The following is a 27,880-nucleotide window of genomic DNA, read 5'->3' as shown; positions in this document are numbered from 1 at the left end:
GTAACGTTCCTGCCAAATTTCATCATGATATCTTCAACGACTGCCAAATTACAGCTTGCAAAACTTTGAAATTACCTTCTTTTAAAAGTGGGCGGGGCTACGCCCATTGTCCAAAATTTTACTAATTTTCTATTCTGCATCATAAGGTCAACCCACCTACAAAGCTTCATTACTTTGTCCTTTTTTGGTAATGAATTATCACACTTTTTCGGTTTTTCGAAATTTTCGATATCGAAAAAGTGGGCGTGGTTATAGTCCTATTTCGTTCATTTCAAATAGCGATATGAGATGAGCGTCCAGGAACTTACATACCAAATTTCATTAAGATACCTCAAAATTTACTCAAGCTATCGTATTTACGGACAGACGGACGGACGGACGGATGGACATGTCTAAATGAATTACTTTTTTTTGGCAATTGAAACTCACGCTACGTACATATATAATGTTGGGTTACACCCGAACTTATACACCCTTACTTGTTACGATAATTATTTTTTTTTTTAATTTTTCTATAATTGAAAAATATTTATTTTAATTTTGGAATAAGAGACAACAACTTCAGATACCTGCCAAAGCTTCGCAGATAGATAATAAATATTATTTGATTTTACTTTATTTTCTTTTATTTTTTTATTATGTGTTATTTTATTTTACTTTTTATTTTATTTTATTTTGTTTTATCTTATTTTATTTCATTTTATGTTTTATTTTATTTTATTCAACTTTATATTAATTTTTCCAATTCATTTATTTTATTTTTTTCACTTGATTTTACTTTTTGTTTTCAATTTTGTAAATTTTTTATACTCAGTTGAGCAGAGCTCACAGAGTATATTAAGTTTGATTGGATAACGGTTGGTTGTACATATATAAAGGAATCAAGATAGATATAGACTTCCATATATCAAAATAATCAGGATCGAAAAAAAATTTGATTGAGCCATGTCCGTCCGTCCGTCCGTTAACACGATAACTTGAGTAAATTTTGAAGTATCTTGATGAAATTTGGTATGTAGGTTCCTGAGCACTCGTCTCAGATCGCTATTTAAAATGAACGATATCGGACTATAACCACGCCCACTTTTTCGATATCGAAAATTTCGAAAAACCGAAAAAGTGCGATAATTCATTACAAAAGACCGATAAAGCGACGAAACTTGGTAGGTGAGTTGAACTTATGACGCAAAATAGAAAATTAGTAAAATTTTGGACAATGGGCGTGGCACCGCCCACTTTTAAAAGAAGGTAATTTAAAACTTTTGCAAGCTGTAATTTGGCAGTCGTTGAAGATATCATGATGAAGTTTGACAGGAACGTTACTCTTATTACTATATGTACGCTCAATAAAAATTAGCAAAATCGCAGAAGGACCACGCCCACTTTTAAAAAAAAAAATTTTTTTTTAAAGTAAAATTTTAACAAAAAATTTAATATCTTTACAGTATATAAGTAAATTATGTCAAGATTCAACTCCAGTAATGATATGGTGCAACAAAATACAAAAATAAAAGAAAATTTAAAAATGGGTGTGGCTCCGCCCTTTTTCATTTAATTTGTCTAGGATACTTTTAACGCCATAAGTCGAACAAAAATTAACCAATCCTTTTGAAATTTGGTAGGGGCATAGATTTTATGGCGTTAACTGTTTTCTGTGAAAATGGGCGAAATCGGTTGATGTCACGCCCAGTTTTTATACACAGTCGTCCGTCTGTCCTTCCGCATGGCCGTTAACACGATAACTTGAGCAAAAATCGATATATCTTTACTAAACTCAGTTCACGTACTTATCTGAACTCACTTTATCTTGGTATGAAAAATTAACGAAATCCGGCTATGCCCACGCCCACTTTTTCGATATCGGAAATTACGAAAAATGAAAAAAATGCCATAATTCTATACCAAATACGAAAAAAGGGATGAAATATGGTAAGGTAATTGGATTGTTTTATTGACGCGAAATATAACTTTAGAAAAAACTTTATAAAATGGTTGTGACACCTACCATATTAACTCCTTTCGTTTGATACCCATAACTATTGCACAAACGAATTCTAGAGTCACCCCTGGCCCACCTTTATGGCGATATCTCGAAACGGCGTCCACCTATAGAACTAAGGCCCACTCCCTTTTAAAATACTCATTAACACCTTTCGTTTGATGCCCATATTGTGCAAACAAATTCTAGGGTCACCCCTGGTCCACCTTTATGGCTATATCCTTAAATGGCGTCCACCTATAGAACTATGGCCCACTCCCTCATAAAATACTCTTTAATGCCTTTCATTTGATACACATGTCATACAAACACATTCCAGGGTTTCCCTCGGTTCATTTTCCTACATGGTTATTTTCCTTATTTTGTCTCCATAGCTCTCAACTGAGTATGTAATGTTCGGTTACACCCGAACTTAACCTTCCTTACTTGTTTTCTTTAAATTTTTTATTTCATTCAACTTTGTTTTATTTTGTTTTGATATACATAAACTGAACACGAGTTTACAAAGCTTACAATAACAGACCACGCAAATTAATAGAGGCAGAATGTCTCACTTGTGTTATTAGTGTAGAAATGAGATAAACTGAATTAAAAAAGTAAACAAATACAAGCAGGATAGCCTAGTGGTTAAGGCAACTGCAAGTTTCACCGTGTGATTCGCGGTTCGAATCTCGGTGAAACCTCTGATAACATTACGAAATTGCTAGATGATGAATTCGTTGGCGGTTTTCGAAATGGCACCATCCCAATATGCCAGTTAATGTTTCCTTCCTCCTTTTTATTTGCTCTCTGAAAAACATAATAATTGAACATTCAATTATTATAAATCGGTGTTAAGCTCTTGATCATCATATCAATTTAATTTAATTTATTTAATAATTTGGGAAAAATTTAAACAACGGACAAGGCGACAGCTGTTTCGATTATACCTTGTAAATCTCTTCAAAGCCTTTTCTCCCGGGAGTGGGAGTCAAACCTGCACTCCTACGATAGTTGAAATGGGTACAAACGCATTCAGCTACGTCATGCCTTAGTTGTTGTAAAGTTTTTCCCAATTGCCTTCTTTTGCATATTTTAATCTTTTACACATTTCATACTTCGTATGCAATTATGTGTTAAAGCTATGCTTGTTGGTACGACGGTTTTCAAAGAAACTTTGGTATTGTTGCTGTTTTTGTTCTATTTATAGAACTACAACGAATTAACCAATTTTGTCTGTTTGTATGATTTAATCGATTAAAATCATACAAACAGACAAAATTAATTTTATTTAATTTAATTTTATTTTATCTTATATTTATCTTATTTTAATTTTATTTTATTTATTTGATGGTTATATTAATTTAGCTTAATTTAATATAATTTACTTTATTTATTATATAATTTAAATTAATTTGACTTTATTTAACGTTATTTATTTTATTTTATTTTATTTTGTTTTGATTTATTTTATTTTATTTTATTAATTTTATTTTAATTTATTTTATTAATTTTATTTTATTTTATTTTATATTAATTTATTTTGTATTATCTTTTATTTATTTTATTGTATTGTTTCATTAAATTCATTTAATTTGATTTTTAATTTAGTTCTATTTATGTTGCACTCAGCAATCGATAGATAAAATTACAAGCCGATAAATTCCAGTTTATTTGAGTATTTACAGAACCTCATAAACTCGTATCCACAGAAGTTTTTGCTTCATGTTACACCATTCTTAACTTGCTCCCTTCAACATTAACAACAAGCCAATATGAATATGTATGCTTACCAAACGACATTATCACTTTTGTTATAGTTTTTACTTTCAGCCAGCTTTTAAGGCTGTCATCAACGCTTGTTCCAACTACCAGTGTTTTTTCTTTGTTTCCCCATCATCAGCGATGTTGTTCCTGTTCTTTAAGATTTTGTTCTTTTTTTAGCTGCGCGTGTTATTGCTGTTGTTGTTTTCTGATTGTCGTCATCTACAAGCATTATTTCACAGGAAGAGCGTTTGTTATTGCCATTGCTATTATTGCAGTTTTACTTTTCATCCTTTATGTAGTTACGTCACTCTTTTTAACTTTTATTCGTGTTATTTTCGCTGCTTTTTACTATTTTATGCACTTCGAATTGTTGCTGTTGAATGGAGTAGCGGCTGTTTTTTTTATTTTCTCCTTCACTGCCCAAGCTCACTTAGTCCAAATACAACCAACATTCTTTACCCCTTGCACATTGCATTTCTGTGTAGATGTTTGTGTATGCTTAAATTATCGTTTTGGTACTTTGACCTCAAGCTTTTCTGGCGCTTTGGTTTTGCATAATACAGATTTTGTCTGTTTAACTCCCAAAACTTTCGTAATTGGAATTTATTTTAGCTTTAGCCCAAAATTTTATGTTAAAAGTTGGACGTTTGTATTAAAAATCTTTGCCACTTTAAACTTAAACTATGTCCTGCTAATCATATAATCGTAAACCGGTGCAGCTCAGCGGTTTGGAAACATTAAAACCATATATTGTGGTACACAAAACCAAATACAAATATTTATGCGCTTGAAAAATGAGATAATGCGCCATTTTAAATACAGACTTAGTAGCCAAAATTTAGCGAGATAGAAACCACCTCGAGAACTGCAAGTCAAAAAGAGGACTTTAAAAGTGACGGTTTACTAACAACAAATGTGAAAGTGGATAAGGGTAAGATTCCAGCTTGATCAGAGAAGACAAACCGAAGTAACACTAACACTCCGGCTGATCCGAACACAATGAGTGAGGTGGCGAAGTAACCCCTGAAGGTAGTGCTGAATAATCGTAGCACACTCTTTTCATCCCTCAGATATCTACCGAAAAGTGGAGATCTGTAGAAAGCGAGCTTATCATCTTCATGCTCAATATGATACGCATAGACAACATCGAGAGCTTGTAGTGGCTAACTTCTTAATGCGAAGAACAAGCACACGGATTGAGGTGATGTACAGAGCGCAGATACCCACGATACCAAGAGTCGAAGTATGGGTCCCATTTTGATGCAATTAGAGGTTCGGATGTGCCTTCTTCATAGTCAGAAACTGAATAAAATGACCTAAGATTAGAAAGTTATTTAGTAATACGTAGTGTTCAAGCTATGGGTCTTATTGGTAGAAAAGACTTCTGGCCTCAGTGAGTGCGGACTCAGCGTTTACTACGCACAACGGAAGGCAGGGCGAGGGCTGTAATTATTAGAAGGGACAGCTGCATTTATTTATGCACTACTGAGGACCTAATAGTGATGGCTGTCGAGCAGAATAATAAGCAGGCATTTATCCCAGCATCCTCCAACAAGGCCAACAGATAGTACAATAGGCTAGTGTCGTTGTTTTGTTAACAGTGTTTCGCTCGATCAAATTCCTCCAACGGAATTCCAAGGAAACTAGCAGTTTCAACAAGGTTAGACCATAAGGATAGTGCTGTTAGAGGCGGAGGTTCCATATTACATTTGAAATGATGATTGGTGGTCATCTGGGGGCACATCGCATGCAGGGCATACATTACATTACATTACATTACTGTTACAGTTACCACAACGAAATTGGACCAAATTGTTTACCATGGTAGCCTGCTTTCCTCCTCCGTAAAGGCTGGCTAAAGTATTTTGTTTACGGGGTTCACCGGCAAGAATACAGCGAATTTATTCACTGACTCAGTGTGGATTAAGCTTTGGGTATCCTAATGCTTTTCTGAATCAAAGGGCTGATTTGATAGGTGTCCCATCATATTGCTTAAGAAGAAACGAAGATAAGTCAAGCAATTTTTGGCTGGGATGTCTCTCTTGAGCATTGTTTTGCAGAACTTTGTCTTTTCTTGCGCTATTACTTATCTACAACAGCAACATCACAATGCTACATCAGCTCCAACAACAAAAATAAGAGAAACGGTAAGTTCTGCATAACATTGCCTAACAGAGGTAATAGCATTATTTTTTTTTGCTCCCGCTCAACCACAAGTTGCATTTCGTTTGAAAATTTTATTCTGCTATTTGCTCCGCTCTCGCTTATGTTGTAGCTCGTAGCAGAGCATAGTCAATGCTATCACTTTTTATGCTACGGCTCTGTTCTAGGCTCCGTTATTGTTCGGAGCTGTAGCAATAGCAGAGCATATTTTCCGTTGCTGCTGCTGTTCTGGATATTAAATGCAAACACTTCTTAAATCAGTGCTATTAAAGTCTCTTTTTTCTCTTCCAGGTGTTGCTAGCAAGTGGTATATGAATTTTTGTCTTATATAAAAATAGGAAAAAAAATTTCTAAAATTTTTAAATTGAGACTGAAGCGCCAAATATACGACACGAACATTTCCGCGAACATTCCCGTTATGTCATGTTTCTGCGACCTTTTCTGTCGTGTATGGTGGTGTTTGCCAGTTCGCGCAAATGTTCGCCAAAAATCAGAATATTTTAATTTTTGGCGAACATTTGCGCGAACTGTTCGTGCGTGTATGGCGAAATAGCTCACAATCGTAGTAATTTCTGAACGGAACAGACGTGCGCGGAAAAGTAAAATGGACAATAAAAAATTTCTGAGTGAATTTATTGAAATGTATAAATCTTTGCCATCATTGTGGCAAGTAAAAAGCAAAGATTATTGTAATAGAATTAAAAAGAATAATGATTATGCGACTTTAATCGAAAAATTAAAAGAAATAGATCCTGATGCCACAAAAGCTATTGCCACTAGCTAGAAAATGCAAAGTTAAAGCAAGGCGGTGATGAGGGGGAATCGCTTCTCTCATTATTGTATCTCGTTTCGTTATGAGTGGCAAAATTTTTTGTAAAAGTTGGTCAAATGTTGCCTTGCTCATACGAACGTAATTTTTAAAATAATTTTTTGACGTGAATTCCAGTTCTTTAATAAGCTCACTTTTTCCAAGAACTGTTCGTTTTTTAAACCATTCTTTGCACCAAATTCTTTTTTTGCGATCTTCTCTCTTTTTTTAAGCCTAATTGCCACAGCGAGCAATATTTCTGCAGCACAATTGTTGTCCGTATTCATCGCTGTCTGAAAGAGAACTAATGTTCGGCCAAAAGTTCGTATGGTGTATGGCCAAAGCTGCGAACAAGATTGCGGAATGTTCGCGGAAATGTTCGTGTCGTGTATTTGGCGCTCATGGCACAACGATACAAGGTGGCAGCATGGGACAGCTGATTTTAAGCTTTTTTTATTTGATTTGATACATCAAAATACGGTGCAGTACGATTTTGACATTTGTCCATCGAATTTACAAAAACAAAGTACATAAAATTTTTATTTATGTTTGTAGGTATGTCACCATGCTGCCACCTTGTATCGTTCCGCTATGTTGGCGCTTTATCGCCCTTTCCGATGATAAGAAAACAACATCTTCAAGACTCCTACATTTTTCGTTTACTACTTCAATTAACGCGAAAATGTAAAGGTGTATAGACTGCAAAACCGTAGTAATTACAAACATACATCTGTATGACGTCTAAACATAAAAACACGAGTATATAGTACATAGCATTCGTATTACATAAATTTCGTTAACGAATGACTTAACAAATACATTGCGCTTTCAAGCATTTTTGGATTATTTTACTTCTTCAATTTTGTTTGTGTTTCTTACATAAAAAGCTTTTAAACAGCCGCTGTTTTCCAGCACATACCATTTTTTGGCATCTTTATAAGTTTAAGATCTTACTTATACTCAGAAAAAAAACTCACAAAATGGTTAGTGCTTTTTGCTGCGAAGCAATTTATTAAAAACTTGAGTGCCAAACAATTGTATTGTAGTTGTACAAATGTATGTATCAACAGTAAAAACAAAAGACTTAAGGCAATTGCGGTAAGATAATTGGGGGAGAATGAAAAGCAAATGCAATGTATGATGTTAATGCACATACAGCAGCGAACCCAAAAATAGCCGCAGCAATCTCAGTCTAATAGTTAAATTTTTGCTTTTTATTTTTGATAATTTAGGAAAAAAAACATCATTAATTTTGTGACTACGCAAACCCATCTAAACAACGATTTCGAAAATATTCCGAAATTCGAAAAAAACTAACGAGTTATGTGATTTTTTAGGGTATGCAGCTTTGTAGCAAATTCGCATTAATTTTTAAATTTTGTCGCGCTTTTTTAAGAGCTTTTTTTTCGGTGTGCTCGCTAAAGTCACGTGATTTAGGGAAGCACGCTCTTAATACTGACGCATACTGCACTGACAAAAATGCGACTCAGATGGCATTTTAGCGTATTTTAGTCGCCAATCGATCAGTGAAGTAAAAGGAAAATTTTTATGAGGGCACTTCGCTTACTTTGCGTGAGTTTAGCGGAGCACCCCTAGCGCCCAAAAAAGTGCGATAATTTTTTTATTTTTGCAACTGTTAAGCGGATTAATTGCGGCAAAATACCGACAGTTATTATTTGACTCGCCGAAAGTGTTTCGTTAACTTCTCGTTCATAAAAATTCAGCAAATTCTTTCGAATTTTTTCGAATACATTTTCGAGCTTTGTTTGCATAGTTTCATTTAAAAAATTCTCAGAAGCTATCGAAAATAAAATAAAATTTAAGAAAAAAAAACTTTTTTAAAAATAAGCTTTTATTATTGTTTTATATATTTTTTACCAATAATAAAAGCTTATTTTTAAAAAAGTTTTTTTTTCTTTAATTTTATTTTTTACTTTTTAGTTAATTTTATTTAACAATAATAAAAGCTTAAAAAAAGTTTTTTATTTTAATTTTATTTATATCATGAGCCGAATATATTGGGTCATATTCATAATCGAAATAAAATGTGACTAAGTTAGTTGAAGCATTTTTGATATAAAATTGTGTCAAGCAATGTTAACTGACTTAAAATCATATTTTATTGTGACTTTGCCTATGTCGCGTTCAGTTTACAACTACTCATTGCAGATCTCTGCTCTGTAGGTTAAATCTATTTTAAAATAAAATTCCAACTTTCCATAGCCAAAAATCTGTAAAACAAAATCAAGCGCGCAGAAAAGTATGCAACATTTAGCGACAGCGGCCTAACTTCTACGTTCGTTGTATACACAAACAAAGCGAAGTTACCTGCGTTCTTGAGAACTTAGGCTTTTATGCCAAGGTGAGCACAAATCTTTACCGATAACTCTGTTATCGATTAATTTATCGAATTCTCGCAAAGGAATATTGCGTTATCATCGGAGTTATACATGCGTGCAAAATTTCAGCTCAAACGGACAGCGGAAAGTGTATCAAATTTAACTTGCAAGATTTGATTACAAACAACAGCCAACTGAAACGAAATAAAAGCTTATAATAAAAAGAACTTATTTGATGAAATTTGATAAAAAATTTCACTCTCATAATTTTTTCGGAGAAAAGCACCAATCCTTTGATTCGTTGTTTAACCAGGTCGGTAGGTACTTCATCAGTTGCGAATGGTTCATAATTTTGTAATATCGTAATGGGCGGGTTCTGGGACGTATTTTCCATCTCATAAATTGGGATACTAGGCAATATCTAAATCATGCAGCATATGAAGTCGGAAAAATCTAAAACTTTAAGCCTTGGTTTTCTTTCTTCCAACTTGGGGGCTTTCCTTCCCTTTCATGTGGCCTGGCCCTGTAAGTAGCGTCATTATTTTGTCATAGTACCGGATTTTCTTTGGTATGGCTGAAATATTTATATATTCACAGCGGTTTTAGGTATTGAGTCAGATCCTACCACTGCTAGGTACGTAGGTAAAGAGCAAGTGGAAGTTTTGGGTGGGAAAAGTATCATCCATCTGTTCAGCGAGATTCCCAAAAGAAGGCACGCTTGTTGCTATTAGAAGATTCTGAAAACATGCAATCTTTGAAAATCGTAGATTGCGCACCCTCAAGACACGGTTGTAATGGCCAAGTAAGTGTGATGCGCTCTCTCCGTATATTAGACCTTAGATCCCCCCAGTGCCCACTATGTTGCTTAATTCGTAAAACTGAAATCAGACCTCATTTCCCTGGAGCGTTGTTCTATTCTCTCACCTTCGATCAATACTTTAGTAATTGACTCATCTATTCAATATAATTCTGTGGTAGAGTAGAGAAATTTGAGAGATTTTGATAGAGAGAGGGTTTCAAACGTGTTGCGATAGGTCATTTTCGAAACGGCTGCCGATATAGATGGGCATTTACACGCTACGGCGTTTTGTTTAGATTTTATACTCAGTTGAGCAGAGCTCACAGAGTATATTAACTTTGATTGGATACCGGTTGGTTGTACAGGTATAAAGGAATCGAGATAGATATAGACTTCCATATATCAAAATTATCAGTATCGAAACAAATTTGATTGAGCCATGTCCGTCCGTCCGTCCGTTAACACGATAACTTGAGTAAATTTGGAGGTATCTTGATGAAATTTGGTATGTAGGTTCCTGGGCACTTATCTCAGATCGCTATTTAAAATGAACGAAATCGGACCATTACCACGCCCACTTTTTCGATATCGAAAATTTCGAAAAACACAAAAAGTGCGATAATTCATTACCAAAGACAGATAAAGCGATGAAACTTGGTAGGTGAGTTGAACTTATAACGCAGAATTGAAAATTAGTAAAATTTTGGACAATGGGCGTGGCACCGCCCACTTTTGAAAGAAGGTAACTTAAAAGTTTTGCAAGCTGTAATTTGGCAGTCGTTGAAGATAAAAAAAAAAAAAAATAAATGTAAGGCGCGATAACCTCCGAAGAGATCTAAGGCCGAGCTTCTCTTCCAATTTGCGTCGTGCTCCTCTTGATTTTTCCCTACAAATTGGCCGGACGGGACCTACATGTTTTATGCCGACTCCGAACGGCATCTGCAAGGCAGATGAGTTTTCACTGAGAGCTTTTCATGGCAGAAATACAATCGGAGCGCTTGCCAAACACTGCCGAAGGGCGACCCCGCTTAGAAAAATTTTCTTCTAATTGAAAAATCTTATTTCTAAAATTTTGATGTTGCTTTGCCCGGGAGTTGAACCCGGGGCATACGGTGTGATAGGCGGAGCACGCTACCATCACACCACGGTGGCCGCCAAGATCGTTAGATCGTTGAAGATATCATGATGAAATTTGGCAGGAACGTTACTCCTATTACTATTTTTTTAAAGTCAAATTTTAACAAAAAATTTTATATATTTACAGTATATAAGTAAATTATGTCAACATTCAACTCCAGTAATGATATGGTGCAACAAAATACAAAAATAAAAGAAAATTTCAAAATGGGCGTGGCTCCGCCCTTTTTTATTTAATTTGTCTAGGATACTTTTAATGCCATAAGTCGAACAAAAATTTACCAATCCTTTTGAAATTGGGTAGGGCCAAAGATTTTATGACGTTAACTGTTTTCAGTGAAAATGGGCGAAATCGGTTGAAGCCACGCCCAGTTTTTATACACATGCGTCCGTCTGTCCTTCCGCGTGGCCATTAACTCGATAACTAGAGCAAAAATCGATATATCTTTACTAAACTCAGTCCTTTGTATTGGTATAAAAAATGGCCGAAATCCGACTATGACCACGCCCACTTTTTCGATATCGAAAATTACGAAAAATGAAAAAAATGCCATAATTCTATACCAAATACGAAAAAATGATGAACCGTGGTAATTGGACTGGTTTATTGGCGCAAAATTTAACTTTAGAAAAAAACTTTGTAAAATGGGAGTGACACCTACCATATTAAGTAGAAGAAAATGAAAAAGTTCTGCAGGGTGAAATCAAAAGCCCTTGGAATCTTGGCAGGAATATTGCCCGTGTTATTATATATATAAATAAATTAGCGGTACGCGACAAATGATGTTCTGGGTCACCCTGGTCCACATTTTGATCGATATATCGAAAACGCCTTCACATATACACTACCTTTTAAAACCCTCCTTAATACCTTTAATTTGATACCAATATCGTGCAAATACATTATAGAGTCACCCCTGGTCCACCTTTATGGCGATATCTCGAAAACGTGTCCACCTATAGAACTAAGGCACTCCGTTTTAAAGTACTCATTGTCACCTTTCGTTTGATACCCATATTGTACAAACGCATTCTAGAGTCAACCCTGGTCCACCTTTATAACGATATCTCGAAAAGGCGTCCACCTATAGAACTAAGGCCCACTCCGTTTTAAAATACTCATTAACACCTTTCGTTTGATACCCATATCGTAGAAACAAATTCTAGAGCCACCCCTGGTCCACCCTTATGGCGATATCTCGAAAAGGCGTCCACCAATAGAACTAAGGTCCACTCCCTTTTAAAATACTCATTAAAACCTTTCATTTCATATGCATATCGTAGAAACCAATTCTAGAGTTACCCCTGGTCAACCTTTATGGCGATATCTCGAAAAGGCGTCCACCAATAGAACTAAGGCCCACTCCCTTTTAAAATACTCATTAACACCTTTCATTTGATACCCATATCGTACAAACAAATTCTAGAATCACCCCTTGTCCACCTTTATGGCGATATCTCGAAAAGGCTTCCACGTATAGATGGCGTCCACCTATAGAACTAAGGCCCACTCCCTTTTAAAATACTCATTAACACCTTTCATTTGATACCCATATCGTAGAAACAAATTCTAGAGTCACCCCTGGTCCACCTTTATGGCGATATCTCGAAAAGGCGTCCACCAATAGAACTAAGGCCCACTCCCTTTTAAAATACTCATTAACACCTTTCATTTGATACCCATATCGTACAAACAAATTCTAAAGTCACCCCTAGTCCACCTTTATGGCGATATCTCGAAAAGGCGTCCACCTATAGAACGAGGGCCCACTCCCTTTTAAAATACTCATTAACACCTTTCATTTGATACCCATATCGTACAAAAAAAAATTTTGTCTCACCCCTGGTCCACCATTATTGCGATATCTCGAAAAGGCGTCCACTCATAGAACGAAGGCCCACTCCTTTTTAAAATACTCATCAACACCTTTCGTTTGATATCCATATTGTACAAACGCATTCTAGAGTCACCCCTGGTCCACCTTTATGGCGATATCTCGAAAGGGAATCCACCTATAGAAAAAAGGCCCACTCCCTTTTAAAATACTCATCAACACCTTTCGTTTGATACCCATATTGTACAAACGCATTCTAGAGTCACCCCTGGTCCACCTTTATGGCGATAGCTCGAATAGGCTTCCACCTATAGAAGGCGTCCACCTATAAAACTAAGGCCCACTCCCTTTTAAAATACTAATTAAAACCTTTTATTTGATACCCATATCGTACAAACAAATTCTAAAGTCAGCCCTGGTCCACCTTTATGGCGATATCCTTAAATGACGTCCACCTATAGAACTGTGGCCCACTCCCTCTTAAAATACTCTTTAATACATATGTTATACAAACACATTCCAGGGTTACCCTCGGTTCATTTTCCTACATGGTGATTTTCCCTTATTTTGTCTCCATAGCTCTGAACTGAGTATGTAATGTTCGGTTACACCCGAACTTAGCCTTCCTTACTTGTTTTAAACTATATTTATGCTATTGCTGCTAATGTTGGTTTGTTGTTGTTACAAGCAGCCCAATTTTCTTAGCTCCTTTGCATACATCATAAAAAGGTAAAACAAAAACGTATGTATGTATAGCCTTACAGCTTCCGAAACCCAATTGTCAACCTCACCTATCCGAGCTGAATCCTGTTCCAAGAATGAAAATATCATACAAATATTCAACGGGTTAAGCTCCGGAGGCCCCAAGCTCCTCAGGGGACGGCCTTGAAGGTTCAATGTGGTGATATTTATTCCTAAGATGGTCGGTCTTATACCTCAAAGGTGCTTGTTACCGGAACGTACCGGATCTATGTTCGACAAGGTACCATCGACAACCATAACACTCCCCAAAGTCTTCGGGGAGTGTCCTTGTCGCTACAATAACAACAACATGGACTTGAAAGCTGCGAAATATTATAAGTGTACAGTGTACACTGTACACGTACTTGACGTGTTGTCATTGTAGACGATGGTGTTTTAAAATATCATTCACAAATTTAATGTTTTAAAGTGTTTTAAATTTTTCTCAAACTGGGTTAATATTCTCTTTCTCTTCGACATTTTTGTGCAATTCTGTATGAAAGAACTGTCTAATTCAATCGCACTTTGTTCAACACACTATGCTTAGGAGTATCTTACAAGAGCTCATTAAATTCTGTCAACTATTGTAAATAATGCAAGTGTGATATCTTCAGCATAGATGGCAAATTAACAAAAAGATACATTCGAATGACTTCCAAAGATACTATTGTGGTCTCATTCTGCATCTCTTTTTATCACCCGCTGAACGTAGGCGGGTATGTCGGCCGCCAGATTGAACAGCCTGTCAACACGCTATTTTGGCTTACATGCACTCATGGTGGAATAACCAGGTGGAGTAAGCGGTCAATTGCCTTGCTAAATTCAACCTTCTTCTGTCATTCGGCTATCTGAACAATTTTCACCAATATTGTCCCCGAAAAAGTGTTGCTTTTGCATTTTTCGGTAGCAAAATATGCCGCTTTTAGTACTTTTTTCACATAAACCATTATGTGAATATCTATGGCGCTTTACTGGATTTAATTACAGAGATTCATCATTTTGGTATCTTAGAATATATTGTGACGAATATTAGCAACACTAAGGGATACTATCATCTCTAAGCTGATGCTAAGCAGTGACTTGTATGCACATCAATAAATCAATCATTATGTACGTACACGCAGCGGAGAAGAGACGCACAAACACATGCAGATAGATATCTTATCTGAGATGCTCCCAAAAGTAGGGAATTATAATTGTGGAAGTGTCGCTCACAAATCAAATACACGCGCATATGAGAAGCTATACACGTGCATCTGTAGTTATAATTTTATAGCAGTAACTAAGTAAATTCTGGAAGCGCCTAGAAGTATGCAAACGAGAAATCACAGAGTATAGAAGGCAGCAACAGTAGAGGCGCTACAATCGATTTCCTAAAATTAATGAATTAATTCTCTTTCTAAAATCCAAGTATGCAAGGAAACTATACGGCATAAATATATAGAATGCAGTAAAAGAAAACTAACCAGAACTTCCTAGAGAAAACATTCGGCATGAAATGGTTACTTTGTTGTTGCCAAAGTATCGATTGACGGCTCTTAACAAATAAAAACTCTTTGTCTCAATAACAAATCAACAAAGCAGATGAACATTTCAATGAATTTTAAGGGATGGAAACACATTTAAGAGTATCACGATATCTTCCAAATGTGACTGTAAAACTTTTCATCGAGCCCGAAAATCATTTAAGTTCCGCAAAAGGCAGAAAAGTTCAACTAAATAACTAACGTTCATAAGGAAAAAAAAAGCGTTGGGCGCATGAAATTTCTAAAAATGTGATGCGTAGCATAACCTGAATAAGCTCTTACCATTTATTTAATTGTCTAATCCACGTCCTGGCGGCCACCGTGGTGTGATGGTAGCGTGCTCCGCCTACCACACCGTATGCCCTGGGTTCGAACCCTGGGCAAAGCAACATCAAAATTTTAGAAATAAGGTTTTTCAATTAGAAGAAAATTTTTCTAAGCGGGGTCGCCCCTCGGCAGTGTTTGGCAAGCGCTCCGATTGTATTTGTGCTATGAAAAGCTCTCAGTGAAAACTCATCTGCCTTGCAGATGCCGTTCGGAGTCGGCATAAAACATGTAGGTCCCGTCCGACCAATTTGTAGGGAAAATCAAGAGGAGCACGACGGAAATTGGAAGAGAAGCTCGGCCTTAGATATCTTCGGAGGTTATCGCGCCTTACATTTATTTATTTATTTAATCAACGTCCTAGATTGATGAGGAGTGCGATGACTAGTACCTAGGACCCACCAGATTATTTTCTAGCTTTTGGTATTATTATTACTTAATGTAAGTATTGTTTTCAATAAAACCATATAACATGAACAATTTTTTTTTTATTATCTTTTTATTTACTTCACCTGGTGATTCCCCCATGAATGCGCTTTTTACTTGCTTTCACTTTGCTGTCTCTTTCTTCTTTTTACTTATTTTAACCCTTTTCAGATCTTCTTGTATCCAATTTTCTCTATGTTAATAGTTATATATAAAAATAAAAAATGTGTTTTTTTTTTTCAGAAATTCTTCAAACGCAATACTGGTTCATTGTCTAATCAAATACTCAGTCATCGAGTCTCAAACCTTTGAAGTTGAACGTTCCCTTGTGAAAACAATATCAAATAAAATAAACCGAAAAAAAGGAAAATTGTCATCTAAAAAAATAATTTGAAAACATGTTCGAATAAAAAAACCAACAAAGAAATTTAAACAGAAACACAAAAAAAGTGAAGTCTGCCAAGAATCCATCGTCTAACAAAACGTAACCGGAAGAAGAGCAAAAAGAAACAATTAAGAAAACAGGAGTGTAGGTAAAACAACGACGCGAAAATCCAACTAAAAAAATAACGACTATGTCGCCGTAACAATTCTTGTAGAAGCTAAAATAAAAGCGGGCTCGTGGAAGCCAGACAAAACTTGTGTTTAAACTTTTTTCTGTGTTATATTTTTGTGGTTATTGTTGAGGTCGTATTGTTATTTGAATTTTATTGGCAATTGCCTATAATACGTGTACAAATTTTACTACATTGCGCATTTTCCAACTTGTTTATGAATACGAAAAATAGCAAAAACCGCGTCTAAAGAAATTGGATCACGATATTCGCGAAAAAAAAATTTAAAAGAAAGCGCTTCCTTTGTTCCGCGTACATATGTCAATGAAAACAACTTAAATTTATAATTCTTGGAATAATCAACGTTATTGTTAAAACGACTAGACACTCATCACGAAAATCAACAACAACAATAGTGTTTATAATAACAAAGGCCTCAGAAGCATCAACAAGTGTTTACAATCAACGTGAATTGAACGCTTTGGACATTCTTTTACCAGCACCTCTACCATCCATTCGCGTGTGAACACGTGTCAGCTGTTTACAAGAAAAAACAATTTTAAAAGAAATAAAAAATAAAGAATAATAAATAAATTATAAAATCAATTTTGTCATTATTGAATAGCCACACTAAAGCTGCAAAATTTTTACTACAGCGAGATTGACGTTCAAATTTAAGCAGGTAAGTTTTGAATTAATCTAAATAAACAATCTTGTTAAGTTTCACTTTGAGATGCATCTTGTTTTTGTTTTTTTTCTCTGCGGGTTGGAATAGAAAATGCGTAGTGCACCATAATTGCGCTACCAGCAACCGTGTGTCCGTGACTAAAACCCACCCCATTTGGAAACGTCACCCACTACGGGACCGCTTTTGCATAATTTCAGGTTTTTGCTTCAATATTTCTCGTTTTTTAAGAGCCTGAGTGTGGTTTCTACCACGTTACTGATTTGTTGCCACTCTTTTGAGCTATTCAGCATTTTCGACAGTGATTTTCTGATTGATTGTCGATTCTCCATCGCAAGCATCCATTAGCAACGCCCTCATCTGCATCGCCGTAAGCGCACTAAGAATCTTCGAGCTTTTTTTTATCCTGTGCGATATTTTCTAAGTGCCCTTGTCCGAAGATCATTTAGGTAACGCAGTAATGTACCTCGCCACAGCTTCTAGTACTTTAAGCTAGTAGGTTGATAGAGATTGTTCAGCTAATCACTTGTGCGGCTGGTTCTGATACAGTTTGGTAAACGGAGGTTACTCTCTGAGCTGCTGCGCTTGTACAGCTGTTAAAAGCTTACAACGAATCTTCTTACGAAGTTTGTTTGCCCACAGCTGGGAGCCGCACTGTAACTTGGATAGTGCGATATCCATCAGCGGGTTCCTTTTGCTTTCCTCCTAAACCATCTGCCTGCTTAGTAACGATACCTGTTTGAATGCCTTCTCAGTCGCATCTTGAATTTATACCTAATATGTTAGTCGGGAGAATAATCTTACTTCAAAAGAGTGGACTTCCTTCTTTGATGTTATGTTTCCGGAGAAGGTTTCGCAGCCAACATCTAGCGGTATATGCTTTTTTGTACCGAATCTGTCTTTTCCGTTGCCAAATACTTTGTGTGTATTTTTACTAGATTGTGCTTTACTAGTGCTTCTTTTGTGTTGCGGTCTATAATGACTGAAAAATATCGTCTACGTGTCCAGCTAAAAATTGAAAATTTCATCGCAAATGACGCTCCACCGGTTTGTATCAAGAATTTACCCCTGCGCTGCTCCGCATGTGACTTTGACGGTACGTGGATCTCCTAAGTTTTGATATATAAGAATGCGATCACGTAGGTAATGTATTGTATTTGGAATCTCTTCTCTAAAGCGGTCAGCATGTCTGCCCATCTAGCGCCGTTGAAAGCGTTTCTTTGTGTAAAGCTGCAATAACAACAACTCGCTTGGATGTAGCTTTGCCTCGCTATGCTGTTAATAAGCTTTTAAGGACGTCTTCAAATTTCCTCTAAAGTGCATTTTCCGTGCCTAAATCCATGCTGCCTGGGTGAAAGTATTTCTACTTACTCTAATGTGTTTGGTTTGATTTTAGCGTCTGGGTTGGCCGTTCAAACAGTTTTCGGGCTGTGCTGAGCATGCACCGCGGCTGGTATGTTGTTAGCGCATACGGATCCTCTTTACCTTTACGAATTAACAAAAACTGCTGTTGTTTCAATGTTGCGGGAAACAATCCGTCCTTTAGACATACATTATATATACATATCCATCATAAAATCTGGGCGCATTTTTGCAATTTCCTTAATGGCTTCTGCTGGAATGTAATTTGGACTGTGGCCTGCGGAATACGAATTTGAGAACAATATTAGTATTTTCACATCTCAACCATTATGATGATAAAATAAAGTCGCTAAATCCTTAGTTAATATAAAAACACGACAAATAAAGCTCCGCTCTAAAAACATTTTTTCGATTGAAATATTTATTACTTGCAATTAAGCTGTGATTTGTTAACTTTCATTCTGTATTTAAAATAAATCCCAGCCAGCATTTTTTTGAAGATGGTACCGTAAATGTGATTATTCTTGAAGAATCATTTATGATTCATATTTCGAAACGCTTTTTGTTCATATTTGATATCATTGTAAAATTGGGCTTTAATTGTTTTAGAGTAATATTTGAATGCTTTTCACAGTCATTTTCATATTTTAATCATTTTGTTTAAGATTTTTGAATAATTTTTTGAATGCAATTATCATACAGTTATTCTTCATATCTCGTACAAAATAAGATACTACATAGTAATCTTATTTCATCAGGGGAAGAAAGCATGCGGAAGTGAGCTATTGAACAAAAGGTATTTCGCAAACAAACTAGACCAATATACACCTGCAACTACAACATCCAGCATCAGCTATGATCGTCAACATCTTAAAATACGATATGGTACGGGATGTCAAGAGAGTTTCACTTACCTGGGGTTCAAATAGTACACAACCTTTGTATTGTCTAATGGTATAATTTGTATTTTCTGGGAAGCCGATGGTGGAGAAATGGTTGGGGACATCTTTTGTTAGGAGTAGTATATAGCAGTATATTGTCTTGAAGAATAAAATTTTAATATATTTTTTCTGAACTCCATGATTGAAAAAATGTGTGTATGTGAAAAAAATAAGATCTGCAATGAAAAGTAAAATTTTAAAAAGTATAAAATTCATTATTCAGTCAACAACGATTGTCAGAAAAGATTCAGAAAGCTGAAAGAAAAATGATTAAAATGTTTGATCACCTAAAGTAAACACATTTGATCCAAATATGATTCCAAAATGTGATTGCAAAACTATATTCAGTTTTTGATCATCAAAAGTATTCATATTTGATAATTTCTTTTGTTCAATTTTATGATAACTCATTATTTAGTCAGAAAGAGTAATCAAATTGTATTGATATGTAGGGAAATTCAAAATTGAATCATCTAAATGCTGAGTGGGATGTTGATTCCTTTCTTTTAAACAAATATTAAATAAATAAAAAACGGTTTGTGTGTTTGTTCGTTGTGAACCAAACATTCAAACTCGCTTTCAGCTAGAGCAATTCATCACTCCATATTTTTGAAGAAGATAAAACGGTGAAATGAGATCAATACAAGCGAGCGAATCTATAATTTATAACAGGAATTTCACTAACTAATATTAAACAGAAGCGCGATCATGAGTGAATTAGGTAGGAAAATTTAGAAATCATTGCCTACTTAGTATTTTGTAAGTTTACTGGCTAGTGTGAATATGGAAAGAGAACCGTCAGTCATGTTGTCTATTTCTTCTCCTTTGCTAAATCTCCCTTTATCTGCGAACCGTCATGCATGCCTTCTTTAACAAAGGTCACATATTTTAATTAAATTTGCCACAAGAACAATGTACCTTCCGAGCCACTGTGATAATATGTACTCTAATTCATATATCACAGCATGAATCGTTCCAGTTCTGAAATATTTTTCTGGCCTTTTCAATTATGTAGCTACTCATTTCACAATTGAACGTAATCAATAGTGTCTGTAATTCATCTTTTCCACATGGTCTCCAATATATATATTTTTTGCTATTGATGCGATTCATTAAACACATCCATTTGTTGAACGCTTTGTGAGAGTTCAGAACCGCGATTTCTCGCATCGTAGGCTGCCTGTTTTTGCGTATTGATTTGTGCGAGTATTTAATTTGAATTAAATTAGAAAAAATTACACAAAGTTTTGGTTGAACAAAATTGCCATCCCCCTTCCTCGTGGGTAAGATTGTTTATAAAGAAAAGTTGCTCCTATTTCTTTTGAAGTTGTAATTACATATATGACGGACGGAGACCTGTGAGCGTAACAGCAGTGCAACTTACAAAGTGATGGAAAGCGTGGAAGCAGTAGCGGGACAAATGATGATAGATACAGCTGAGAGCAAACTAAGCGGCAGCGATACCGCTAGTAAAGAATGTGTTTACTCTTGAAATGCACACTAACAAAAACCAAGAGTTACAGAGAGCATAGTATTGAGCAGATTATATGGTGGCTAAGATGAAGGACCGAGTAATTATGTGGAGTGATTTTACCTCGGTTTTTTAGTGAAAATACTCACCTAAGAACACTCTGCTGCGATTACTGCTTCAATTGGCGTACAGCTACTCGGAAAGCTTAATGCAATTTTCGAAATTTTAATTACTTAAATAGTTTCCACGAATACGAGTATAGTTTCATTGAGTTATATTGCTATTTTTTAACTGGTGTGTAAGTTACTTGCATTAAAATCGAACGAATGTACTGGAGCGACTCGGGCTTTTTTTCCTCGATCAAAGTCTGCCATTTCAGTGTAACCACATGCAATTTGTTGCGTACCTACCACAAATAGTGATACTTGGGGCAGCTCCTTGCAGCTGGGCTGCTGAAAGTGTTACAGTGTGATAGTCTGTCACCTGCAAAGGATGGTTGCATCGATCGGGACATTTAATGTTCCCGAAACTTTTGTGGATCGCTGCTGTTTGTGTGCACCACGTGCTTCGTAAACCAGCTAAGAATTTTTACGATTGCTACATCAGTTCAGCGAAGTTCATACCTTGGCCAATGGCACCTTCATAGATGTTCTGGGATTAGAAACGACGGTATGCATTCTTTGCACTGTGCTCCCAAAACACAAGTACCAACTCATCAGCACCAGGTATCCCCTAAATCCAAGGCGTGCCCACCCATCACTAACAACCAGAGTGATAACGGGTTAACCGGAAAGATCGCGGAGATAAACGATTATATGAATATAAATATAATATCCGCATAGCCGCAATTCAAGAGAAGAAACAAACAGCCAGTTTAGACCTCCGAAGGCGCAAAACCTTAAGGATGTCTTGTGTCGTTATGACTCCCCATCTAGGCAAAAGACCTCAACGTAAATGAGCAAAACGAAATACTGACCAGACTATTTTTGCCGAATTGTCACAAGCCTAGACAGCCCAGCAAACAACAGCTTGAACTAGTCCTACCTTCAAGAAGGATAAGGAAACATCTCCGTAATCATTTTGATGACATTCGCAACCCGTCTACCCAGTCGTTTTATGCAGATAAGAATAAGAGCGCTCTTAGCCTAATCCACAGGGGAGTCGGAAAGAAACCTTGCTAGGTCGCACACGGTGAACCACGTTATCAATATGTCTTATCCAACACTTGCAAAAGGAGAAAACGGACTGCCAGAGGAGACCGGAGTCACTATGGCCCAACTTCTTGTCTCTCCACTTGACGGCAATCATCTTTAAAATTTCCAAATACGGATCCAACAGCACATTCTTTGGTCCAACCCTGTTAAAGCCGCTAGGTTTCTTGGCCTCCCGTTAGAGAACTTTAAAGACAATTTGTGAGTGGTCGCTCCTGTTGAACGGGGTGAAGCACTGTCAGCACTAAAACAACAACAAAGTTGCCAACCATATAGAATTTGCAATTACAAAACATGTTATTGCAAGACCCTCAGCATATTATTTCCCCAAAGAAGCCGACGTTTCGCCTATTAAGCCGTTTCATTACAGTGATGACATCAAAAGACCCGCGCTTTTGAGTATTCGAGAAAAAGGATTTTTAGAAGTTCGGCGGGTGACGAATGTGGTATGAGCTCTTTTTTCATAAACACTAAAAGCCACGTCACCTGAGTTGTAATATAAAGAGCGTATTTTTTTTGGGCATCGAAAGAAGACTTCTTTTCTCCACTCCATATGTAGTCCACAGTAGCACTAACTGTGAAGAAAGATAGGGTACGTTGCACAGGAATCACATGCGCTGGCGCCACCTTTGATGACTCAATCTAGTTTCGGCTCCCCGTTACATACCTAAACCCATTTTTTGCCTTCTTACGTGTTTATATAAAAGCCGAACTTACTATTGTTCATTCTGAGCCAAAAGGCAGAACAATGAAAAATCGTAAATGACACGCAACAACGTTCGAGGGCGTAAGCACGAACAAACAAAGAACCCCTTGAAGAAATTTCAGTTTAAAAAATTAAACTAAAGTATTATAAATAACGATAAACGCAGGGATGATATAGAAGAGGAGGAGACTGTGCGAACATTAGAATACTTGGGCTCAGTGTTAGCCACATACACCACACCTATGAATATATGTAGTTTATCATGCGGTTGGGGCCTTAGGAAATGCAAAGTCTCAGGAAAGTGACATTATCAGATGGCAGACGATTTTACGCGCTCATTTCACGCTGATAAAGCATGAAAGTGCACAGCGACAGGAACATTTGAAAAATATAAATAAAAAGCAAAATATGCAAATAGAATTTTTAGCATTATCAAATGTTAATATAGATAGAAACAAGTAAGGAAGGCTAAGTTCGGGTGTAACCGAACATTACATACTCAGCTGAGAGCTTTGGGGACAAAATAAGGGAAAATCACCATATACGAAAATGAAACTAGGGTAACCCTGGAATGTGTTTGTATGACATGGGTATCAAATGGAAGGTATTAAAGAGTATTTTAAAAGGGAGTTGGCGGGATATCGCCATAAAGGCTGACCAGGGGTGACTCTAGAATGTGTTTGTACGATATGGGAATCAAATGAAAGGTGTTAATGAGTATTTTAAAAGGAAGTAGGCCTTAGTTCTATAGGTGGACGCCTTTTCGAGATATCGCCATAGAGGTGGACCAGGGGTGGCTCTACAATTTGTTTGTACGATATGGGTATCAAACTAAAGGTATTAATGAAGGTTTTGAAAGGGAGTGGCCCTTAGTTGTATATGTGAAGGCGTCAATAAACCAACCCAATCACCATGTTTCATCTCTTTTTTCGTATTTGGTATAGAATTATGAAATTTTTTAAATTTTTGGAAATTTTCGATATCGAAAAAGTGGACGTGGTCATAGTCGGATTTGGCCCCTTTTTAACACCAAGATAAAGCGAGTTCAAATAAGTACATGAACTAAGTTTAGTAAAGATATATCGATTTTTGCTCAAGTTATCGTGTTAACGGTCGAGCGGAAGGTCAGACGGTCGACTGTGTATAAAAACTGGGTGTGGCTTCAACCGATTTCGCTCATTTTCACAGAAAATTGTTATCGTCATAGAAGCTTTGCCCCTACCAACTTTCATAAGGATTGGTAAATTTTTGTTTGTCTTATGGCAATAAAAGTATTCTAGACAAATTAAATGAAAAAGGGCGGAGCCACGCCCATTTTGAAAATTTCTTTTATTTTTCTATTTTGTTGCACCAAATCATTACTGGAGTTGAATGTTGACATAATTTACTTATATGCTATAAAGATATTGAATTTTTTCTTAAAATTTTACGTGTTTTTCATCCGATTGTGCTAATTTATTAAGCATACATATAGCAATAGGAGTAATGCTCCTGCCAAATTTCATCATAATATCTTCAACGACTGCCAAATTACAGCTTGCAAAACTTTGAAATTACCTTCTTTTAAAAGTGGGCGGTGCCACGCCCATTGTCCAAGATTTTACTAATTTTTGATTCTCCGTCACAAGTTCAGCCCACCTACCAAGTTTCATCGCTTTATCCGACTTTGGTAATGAATTATGGCGCTTTTTCGATTTTTCGAAATTTTCGATATCGAAAAAGTTGTCGTGGTTATAGTCCGATATCGTTGATTTTAAATAACGACCTGAGATGAGTGCCCAGGAACCTACATACCAAATTTCATCAAGATACCTCAAAATTTGATAAAGTTATCGTGTTAACGGACAGACGGATGGACGGACATGGCTCAAGCAAATTTTTTTTCGGTAATGATGATTTTGATATATGGAAGTCTATATCTATCTCGATTCCTTTATACCTGTACAACCAACCGTTATCCAATCAAAGTTAATATACTCTGTCAGCTCTGCTCAACTGAGTATAAAAATTACGAATAAGGAAACTTAAGGTGGCTAAAACCAAGCCTTATATAGCCAGTTTTGTAATTCAACAGATTGTAACATCGCACTAGCTAAAGCTTGTTCGCTTTAGTTTGTTGTTTTCGCTGTCAATGAAAAGCACTCTTCGAAGGCAACGAACAATGTTTGGTGCCCCCACGCACACAATCGCATACAACGCGTTCATTATAGGCGAGAGAAGATGAGAGACAATTTTATTTCTTTCATTTAAGTATTAAACGAAGTAAACCGGAGAATACACAGAGTAGCAACATATACTCATTTTTTTGTGTAATATACATTCTTAAATTGAGTTCTCTATTCTTTAAGGAAACTGATTAAGAGCAGCGGTCACCAAAAATAAAAATCATCGTAGTGGTAGTGGTTTAGACGTTCATTTACGAGCAGCGACACCAGACGTGTGTACGTTTGCTTATTAAAATACAAAAATTAATTCGTAAATATGCTTTAAAATATTATTACACTGCTTAAGTCTAACAAAAAATTAAAACAAAAGATTTTGCTAACTTTAAACAATTTAAAAATTCTGCGAATGAGAATTTGTTTGCAAAATATGTGTTCTGAAATGTACAAATCTACTATAACCTGTTTCGATGTTGATACTCTGCTTGCCCAGCGACTACCAAACGAAAGATAATAATAATATGTGCGCAGTTAGCGCGAATTATTGTTTCAATAGCTGTTGATCTCCACTTTAGGGGAATGTTATGGATCTAGTCTCTCCTTTGTCGGATACGAGTGTTACTAGGAGCGAGTTGTTTGAAGCTTCTAACCTTCTCGCTGTCTTATCGGGCTTTAATTTTTCTAAAAAAGTGTTTTTACTTAGAACCAACAATGTACTGCACGTCATGTTGTTGTTTTTGTTGTTGTTTAAGCGCTAAAGAAACACCCTGAAGGTTTTGGGCAGTGTTATCGATGTTGATGATCCCTTGTCGCATAACGTACCGGATCCACGTTCCGGTAACAAGCACCATTAATGTATAGGCACGACCATCTCGGCAACGTTTTAATATGACAGCATTGAACCTTCTAGGCCATCTCGGGCCCTCATCAAGAGCCATGAGAAAATTGGGCTCCTAAAGAAAAATGATTCGCTACGGAGAGGTAATCTTGACCATTGCGTTGGATGAACTGTAAAATGTGCTGGTATATGCCCTTGAAAGGGTTACGCTGCACACCCTTTGAGTGGATTGGCTGTATCAGTTGCCTCCTACGACAAGCATACCTTCCGTGGGAATATTTATAGCCCACTTATTGCTGCGGTGCCAACAATCTTGTGAAAAGTTCACTTGGCAAGGAAGAGCGAGACTAAGGTTATAAAAGGAAATATTAGTCTCGGTAAAATTCCATATGTACATACACTCGCGATCAACAAGGGCTTATAAATAACATAAGATTGACTAAAGCATGGACGCTCCCAATCTCAGATGAGCATAAACGGGAGACATGTAATTATTTCGAAAGATGTATGGAGTTGCGGTATGCGCTTTACGCAGATGTCTTCATAGCACAATGAGTCAAACCGCAGTTGGAAAATTATATAGGTCTTTTATGAAGCTACTTAATAGAGCAACCAGGTATAAAAAACTACCAGAAGAAAAGTGTCCTGCTGAGTAAATTACTGTGGTAAATAAGCAACAATGTAGTAGAGATAATGCGAACGAAATGTTGACAAGCCGGCGGAAAGGAAGATAAAGAGACAGACAAGCGTGGCTGGCCAGTAGTGAAAAATACAAAAACACGCTCAAACACAATCACACATCTACTTAGATGTATGGGTGAGGGGAGCGGTAACTGTTTATATTAACTAAAGGCGTATACCAAACAAGACCAAACGAAGGACGAGCGCTAACTAGCAGGGTAATTAGTCCGCAAGCGAGCATTGCATACTATGAGACCATGAAATGTGCATATGTGTATGTGTTTACAAATAACATTATAAATATAGAGGGGCGTGAAAAGAAAGGAGTTGAAGCTTGAAGCTGTTGTTAAGGGAGGCACATAACGCGAATGCGCTACTGATAATAGCCAAGCCATGAAGCACCACACCAAATCTTGAAAACCCATTGTGGTTGCTTCGTTTTTATGTGAATGCGGATGTTGGCATAGATGGCGGAGGGAAAACGAGTATGCTCTCAGTCTGATATCTGAGGATGTTTACCACACAGTAGTTGACAGTTACATTAAATGTGGCAATCGTAATGCTTAATGCAATGAGTAAAATGTAGTTAAATTAGGTCGAAATGATAGTAAGAATTAGTAGCAAAAGCGTCGTACACAGCACAAGCCAGCATTTTGGAACCACAAAAACCACTATCATCAGTGTCATATATTTTGCATGATTTTTAGCTACATGTCGTACGGTTTGTTGAAGTGATTTCAGTTTTAGTTTAGGAGCATTTTTTTTTTAAATAACCGCCGCGATGTGATAGTGTCGTACTCTGCCTACCACACCGAAGATCCTGAATTAAGTTGCCGGGCAAATAAACACACAATTTTTTTTCAATTAGAAACCAGTTTTTCTAAGCGGAGTCACCCCTCAGCAGTTATTTGGAAATGAAAAGCTTCTCAGTAAAAAATCATCTGCCTTGCATATGCCCGTTCGTAGTAGGCGTGAAACACGTAGGTTCCGCCCCGCCAATTATATCTGTTGAACAAAAAATCAATACTGGAAAATGACTATCAGTCTTTTATATTTGACATTATCCCATTTCGGCATGAAATAAATCGGCTATTTTCTACTTATAATTAAAGTAAATGAATTATAATTTAAGTACACTTAAGCCTATTACATGTAGTGTTATTCAACGTCAATGCCAATGAAAATTGAAGAACGAAAAATTGACAATAGGTATCACTTAAATACAAACTAGCCAAGGAAAAAAAAAAATTAACGAACAATAGCAAAAGCTATGGACGAGTCTTAGTAACAAAAGCTCAACTAACATTGCTGTCAAAATCGCTTATTTTCTTCAATTTTGACGAAATTGTTTGCGTTCGTTAGAAAATAAACGTCCTTGTCCCTTTCACCGCTTGCTGGAATTCATGTTTCTTTTTATATTTCGGTT

The 27,880-nt window shown here is 36.4% G+C and overlaps 1 protein-coding gene across 4 annotated transcripts in view; it reads left to right on the top strand.

Annotated features, from left to right (window-relative positions):
• Fur2 (furin-like protease 2) overlaps positions 1-27,880 on the top strand; it is an 899,016-nt gene that overhangs the window by 94,187 nt on the left and 776,949 nt on the right. For 3 of the 4 annotated variants that reach the window (XM_067783582.1, XM_067783583.1, XM_067783580.1), the window contains exon 2: positions 16,087-17,079. The gene's annotated coding sequence lies outside the window, so the exon portion shown is untranslated. Of the gene's footprint in view, positions 1-5,662; positions 5,893-16,086; positions 17,080-27,880 lie in introns of those variants that run through there. The other variant, XM_067783581.1, reaches the window with a different exon arrangement.

Source organism: Eurosta solidaginis, chromosome 4 (assembly GCF_040869045.1).
Source record: "Eurosta solidaginis isolate ZX-2024a chromosome 4, ASM4086904v1, whole genome shotgun sequence".
Taxonomy (NCBI): Eukaryota; Metazoa; Arthropoda; class Insecta; order Diptera; family Tephritidae; genus Eurosta; species Eurosta solidaginis.
This window is presented reverse-complemented; position numbering and strand designations above follow the sequence as displayed.